Source organism: Octopus bimaculoides, chromosome 1 (assembly GCF_001194135.2).
Source record: "Octopus bimaculoides isolate UCB-OBI-ISO-001 chromosome 1, ASM119413v2, whole genome shotgun sequence".
NCBI lineage: Eukaryota > Metazoa > Mollusca > Cephalopoda > Octopoda > Octopodidae > Octopus > Octopus bimaculoides.
The window spans coordinates 40,649,917-40,657,234 of record NC_068981.1 but is presented as its reverse complement, the minus strand read 5'-3'; the positions used below and the strand labels follow the sequence as shown (position 1 = coordinate 40,657,234).

The 7,318-nt window shown below is 35.3% G+C and overlaps 1 protein-coding gene across 1 annotated transcript in view; it reads left to right on the top strand.

Moving 5' to 3' along the window:
* Window positions 1–7,318, top strand: part of LOC106871166 (histidine ammonia-lyase) — a 59,155-nt gene that overhangs the window by 27,325 nt on the left and 24,512 nt on the right. The window lies entirely within an intron of this gene.

The following is a 7,318-nucleotide window of genomic DNA, read 5'->3' as shown; positions in this document are numbered from 1 at the left end:
TTATTATTATTATTATTATTATTATTACTATTAATCAGGTCACTACCTGGAATCGAACTAGGAATCTTGAGGTTAGTAGTCCACGCTCTTAACCCCTACGCCATATGCCCGTGGGCGTAGTGGTTAAGAGCGCGGGCTACTAACCCCAAGATTCCGAGTTCGATTCCAGGCAGTGACCTGAATAATAATAATAATAATAATAATAATAATAATAATAACATCGAAAAATACCTTAGGAATGAGAACCCAGGTTCGAAATTTCCCCAAGACATCTGATGAATACGGGGAGGGTATATCAGCCGAAACGTTGTTAACAACTAACAAGATGAGGACAAATATCCGTCAAATATAAATAATGTAAAGAACTGAATATGTTTGTTGTCTTCAATCTTGGTTTTGCACAGTCTACCTTTCATGCCGCAGGTACTTGGTAGGGGTCTCTTATTCTTGAATTACGTGGAGACAGCCTTCAAAGTGAGATGTCATAAACTTGTCGGTATTCCATGTTAAGTTTTTGATATGATCTATTCTTTCTATGGCTTGTATCTTTTGTGCCAAATACCATGTATTACTTTCTCAGAGAAATAGTTCATTTTATTTATTTTGTTCTTTTGATAAATTAAAATTACAAATGTTTCTTGGGAAGAGACCTGTATCAGCTCTTATTTCACGCCTCTCCTCAAATCCATTATCTACTTAATCATCTTAGGCTAGATAGTTACTGGCTTCTTTTACCTACCAAAAATGTTGCTTCAGTGTCACAATACAAATTTAAGACTACGGCCACCATCCTAAAATGGGAGGATAGCTTGCCTTCATCTCCATTGATGCTGAAGTATCCTGTAACACTAAGCAATTTGTGAGATCGTACAGCTACGTCATTGAATTCATGTAGTGATCAGTTTAGGCCAAATGTGCGCGTGAGGACAGACGCTGGAAAGGTATTGCAGGTGATAGGCTTGTAAGCTGGGAGCCCAGACGACCATATTTTTAAAACTCTTTCAAAGTACTCATTCCTTGTCCTCTCCTGCATTTCTAGGTTGTTCATGTCCGTATGTATGCGTACATATGCGCAAGCATGTATGTATGTGTCTATATATGCATGTGTGTATGTATGCATGTTTGTATGTATGTATGTATGTATGTATGAATGTATGCATGCACTATGTATGTATATATATATATATATATATATATATATATATATATATATATGCCCTTCACTCTCAAGCAAGCATCCGGATCAGGTCTCTAGGTTGAAGATCCTTTCCCCCCTTACTCTTACCATTCTCATAGACTCTAAAAATTTGAACAATTGCGCTACCCTCCTCCGTAAATATGCGTTAAAAATATAATTAGTTGTCCATTCATCCATCCATCCATCCATTCATCAAAATATATCTCATATATTATAACTTTAAAAATGCATTCAGGATGCTGAGTGAAAAATTCCGTTATTGAAAAAATATTTTCGGATGACCCAGTATTAATCACAAGTTTGCTTCTAATCTACAAGCTGAATTACAAGAGAATGAAGAAAAAAAATCTTAATAAAATGTGCCCTTCTCGTGGAGATGTTAAATTGTTGTGGTCTTAGAGATGGAAAGAAAGGAAAGATTTTAATCAGAATGCATCGTGACTTGTTACTGTCAAGAAATAATACAACAATAAAACTTACACAGTCGACGTTAACATTCTCTACAATACTGTATTTAAAGCTGCATAATGGGAGAAAATAAACATCAAGAAGAAACCCAATAGTTGGATGCTGACGCTAGTACAAGACTACTTCAAGTCAAACAATATAAAGACTGATGGGTAAGTAGATGGAAAGGAGCGAGTGTGAGATGTGCCGAAAAACTTTCGGTAAATAATGCTGTACAGTCTGATGAAAGAAAGTATGTAGAAACATTACGGCTTGATTACAGAAAGATATTAGAATCTATTCCAGACACATGGCTGCTTGCTTTAGTTGATACCATTAAAAAGCTCGCAAAGACCAGGCCAACACTCTTTAACATGCAACTGAAATCGAAACGATTGTCTCCGATTTTATAAGTCAAAAGAAATATTCCAAGGAAACAGTCAGTAAGTACTTCTATGTATTTTGTCTTTAAACTCAGTTATTACTTTTACAAAAAACTCAAGTCACTGGTTATGTAGGGTTTAAAAGAGTAAGAGATACTAGTGCATCCCTTAACTTTGTGGAGATTTAAAAATTCACCTTGAAACATTTACAATGCTGAGAAACATCTAGATTTTCTGCTGATATAGAGATGGAGTTTGGTCAAAAAATATTTATATTTGACAGTGGAACGCTGTAAAACTACTTCTCAAACCGCAAAACTTTGCAATAATGGTTTGTTTATTCCCTCTGTTCTGCATAATGAGTGCTCCAAATATATCTAAAAATACATAATAATATTAAGTTGTTGTGAATAAATAGTAACCAAAGAATATATTAACATGAGGTATAGCTTCTCTTGAACTGCAGACAATTACATCACAATACATTTTGATGATTAATCTTTTGCAATCCAAGAACAGGAGATAACTTAAATTCCTAAGATGCAAACGAAAATGGTGCTTGCGTTACACTTCTGTCAAAGATATATAGGTTATAGCAGTTTCCCCAAAATGCAATCGAGTTCATACTTCCCATTGTAATATGATGTTGCTAACACAATGATGTCATTCGTAAGAAAGACTGTTCTGGGCTAAACACAACTAACGCATCAGTTCTAGGACACATATTATATTGGTAAAACAGGCTCATCAAAACTTCTGCCAAGTGAAAACATAATGTGCCTGATATAGTAGTTTGGGACAGGGACGAAAAATTATGTGTAGTCATAGAAGTCAGCAGATGCCCTGCAGATGTGAGCATTTCTTCCAAAATAAGTGATTAACGAGCTTGATGGTGAATATTTACAACACTACAATGTCCTCTCACTTTGGCAAATTAACACTTAACTACAATGCAACGGATTGGAGGCACTGAATTGGAGGAAAGCAAAACAATTAAAATAAATGTCCATATAAATTTGGAAAATTGGGGGGAAAATAGTCTTCTGCAGTAGACTATTGATTATGTGGAACTGCTTAGCACAAGGGAACAAACAAATAACTACATTCCACGTCAATTAAGAATAGACGATAAAACAAAAACAATGCTTGGGGACAGTAAAAAGAAAATAGTTGACCACAAAGTAAGAACTCATAGACCAGAGTTAAAACCTCTAGTAAAAAATCCAGCACCAAAGGAGATGGTAGTTGAGTTGAACGAAAAGTAATTAACAAGGAATTTAATTGGAATCAATCAGAAGTTCACAGAGATATAAGGTGAAAATAAACGCAAAGAGGCTTCTGAGGAAGATACAGATTCGTTAAAAAAAAAAACAACTGAAGTGAAGAAAAAGACTTTAATCAGGAGGCATGGTAGCCAAAAATGGAAATGAATTCTGAAACAAGGATTGCCCTTATAAGTATTGTCCTTATTGCCCATCAAAAATATGCACCATCAATGGGGATACACCATCATTTAAAAATGTCGGGATAAGAAAGCATCTGAAAGAGACTTGTTTCTCGGGTACTAATGAAATCAGCTGACCTTCTATCGGAAATATTGACTTTTACCAACAAGCACTCAACAGTGATGTAAACAAACCAAGCTGGGTAGCGCTTGCAAAATTAAAGTGATAGCCTAAAACACTGCCGTTTTCATGGATAAAAACCCCTGGCCAATTGCATACTGGAATCTAATATATAAAATGTATACAATCTGAGTGAAGCTATATCCCACCTCAAAATTACTGAGATATTAATAATATCATCACAGCTGAACAAATTGTGAGGAAAGGAGTTTGTTGGAGTATTGAACACTATTCATTAACAAAACTGTGAAATGAAATGGATGGTAGCATCTTTTCGGTTTGCTCAAATCCCAGGTACCTGAGCAGCACATCCTTTCGCAACCAGAGTTGTACAACACTTCTGCAACAGAACATCAGATGTATTTCTGTATGCATATCAAGAGAAGATTATTCATGGTTATGTTGCCAGAAAGCCTCGAAATAACAGTAAAATAGATAACCAAAGTAGTCTATGTTGGACCAATAACTCGGGATATTAGCTCTCACTTTGAATGGAGTATTTTTTCAACACAGTTACAAAAAATAACAAAAATACTGGATGCATGAAAGTGACACGGATGCAGGTAAATGCAGGATTAAGAATAAAAACCAGCAGATTCCTGATAATCCATTTCAGTATTGGTTTATGTAATTTTTTAAACACTCGTAAAATACTTGTTATATCTTCTATGTAGTTATTTATCACCCCTTAATTGCTCTCCGCCTTTTTCTAAATACGTGTGCTCGTTCAAACCTCAATTACATCGAATACAGTTACTAAACTGTCTTGTTTTTACCAACATGATAAATGACGAAATAAATTAATATTTCGGTCAGGAAACCCAGGGTCTTGGGCTAAGGTTGAAATTTTATAGGTAGTGATTTCGTTGTAAGAGCTCAGCCTTTGCGAGATTTTACCAACCTCTCGATATCCTGATCCATTTTTGGCCAGTATACATAACTCCTCATAAGTGACTTCATTCTAGAAATTCCTGGTTGTCTTGTGTGAAATTCCTTTAACATTCGACCTTGTAGCGCGGTAGGTATTAAGACCCTCTGTGCATACATAAGAGCATTATCACATATCGAATACAAATTCGAAACTGTTTAATGTCCTGCCATACGTATTTTTTATTTGTTTCTTCTGAGCTCATTATTTTTTTTTCCTTTTTATGATAAACTCATCTGTCTCTGCCTTGATTTTTATTTCCTCCAATGTCACAGAAAATTCACGCACAACATTGCACAATATATTTTTTATTTCATTTTCGGCTTTTAACGCCGCTATCATTATGTCTTCTAGCGGTTCACTGTATTTTGGTATTAATCTTGACAAACCATCTGCATGTCCCAATCTTTTCGATAGCAAATACTCCATCTTGAAGTCGTAATTCAGTAGGATCGTCCCCCAGCGCTGCAATCTGTTGGCTGTATGAGTGGGGATATCCATTTTTGATCAATAGATCGACAATAACGGGAAGTGGCCTGTCTGCAGCCGGAACCTTCTTCCATATATAAATTTATGGAATTCTTTTTTACGGCAAATAGGTTGGCTAATGCCACTTTCTCTATTTGACTGTAGCTTTTCTCAGCCGGCAATAATAAACGTGAAGAATGAGCTACTGTTTTCAGGCTACCATCTTCATACTTGTGTAAAATCACAGTTCCAATACCACTTTCACTAGCATCTGCTGCTTTCGCTACTATTTCTAAATTTGGGTCAAAATTGAATAACGACAATTCCGACGTTAAGACATTTTTAATTTCTTCAAAAACTTTTTGGCATTTTCCGACCAGTTCCACTTTTTTAAATAAGTTATTCAGGGATGCCCTTAACTCGTGCATATTTGGTATGTATGCTTGGTAGTAATTTGCAAGCCCCCAAATGTGCTTGTAACGTTATAATGTTCATTGGGGGAGGCATATTTTTTATTGCATTCGCTCTATACGGGTCTGGTTTTCGTCCATTTTCATTAATAATCTGCGCTAGATATTTTATTCTTGGCATAAAATATTCACACTTTTCCTCGCTGAGCTTAAACCCATACTCTTTTATTCTTTTGAATATCTTTTTAACATGCTCAGCATGCTGACCTTGAGATTTGCTTTTTATGAGTATGTTCTCAAGGTAAACTACAGCGAAATCCGAACCTGCGTGTATTATGTCCATAATTTGTTGGAAAATGCCAGGTGCTACCTTTATACCAAAGGAAAATCGATTAAATTTATACAGCCCTTTATGGGTATTTATTGTCAATAATTTTGAACATTCCGATAAATTTGTTGTATTTTTCAACACAAAAACTTTGGCTTTCAAGGTTTTTCCACGTATCATTTCGCCCATGAAATGCAATTTTTTTTTCCTGAAACATTTCGCGCAATTTTCGAAGTTTCCTTTAATCCAGATTTCCCTATTTTTCTCCATGTATCTGTATTAATTATCGTTATATCACTGCCCGTATCCAATTGTAACTTAATATTCATATTATTCATTTTTATGGACACAATTTTTTTTCTGATCCTCACTTAGAAATTTTTTTAACAATACATTCTTTCTAGAATTTACGATTTTTAAAAGGACAATTGCTTTTAAAATGTAAGCCTCTGCATCCATAGCATGAATTTTGTCTTGACGATCGTTTTTCTTTTTCTTATTCGTTTCAAATCGACACACATGTTTCTGGGAGCAATCTTTCTCTTCAATTTTTCCGCGTCATATCTTAAATTTATAATCCTCTGGCATTCTTCAGCTACTGCCTGTAGAGTTAATTTTTGGTCCTGTTCTAATTTTGTTAGTATACGGGTACATATATCAGCATATTTTCTTGCTGTTAAACCTTGAACAACAATTAGACATTTGAACAAATCCGGGGTTAATTCATTTAATTTGAACTTTTCACACTCTCTGCATAGGTGACGAAATCTTCATCATCTTTTTTTAAACTAAATTTAAACATTGCCAATGAGTATTGAACAGAGAACTTCTTTCACTGAAAATTCTCGATAACAGATTGACTGTTTCATCGAAACAAAACTCACCTGGTTTTTTGGTAGAATATAGTTACAGTATTTTTCGTGTTCAGCAGGGGATAACTTTCTTAAAAGCAGTTGCAACTTCTCGTCATTCCAGTTTTTACACTCTTCTTTGAAGATTTCTTCGTGTTTTCTAAAATATGCAGAAAAAATAGTACCTTCTTCTGGGTTATGAATAAATTCTCCAAATGAATTTGCTACGCTGTCTGACGAGAACGAACCTGAAGTATTTTCAGACTTCTTCAACATTACTTTCAGTAACTGTTGGTATTGTTGTTGCTGCTGTTGTAATTGTTGTTGTAATTGCTGTTGTTGCTGCTGCTGGAACTGTACCACGCAACAAGTCAACCGTGTTAATGATTTTTTGCTTTGGTTTCATACAAAAAAAGAAAAAAAAAAATTAAACGTCCGACGCAAGTTTCCTATATCTCTTCACCACTTTGATATCCTTGAGACACGTTGGATATATAAATTACGCGGCGGGGGTATAATCAATGTACGTACTTCGCGAGACTACTATCAAACTCTACTCTTTATGAGAGTTCGGCTAGTCCATTCTTCCAGTTCACCTGGAGTGCCAATGACTCTTCCCACAATGTGTGTGTGTGTGTGTGTGTGTGTGTGTGTGTGTGTGTGTGTGTGTGTGTGTGTGT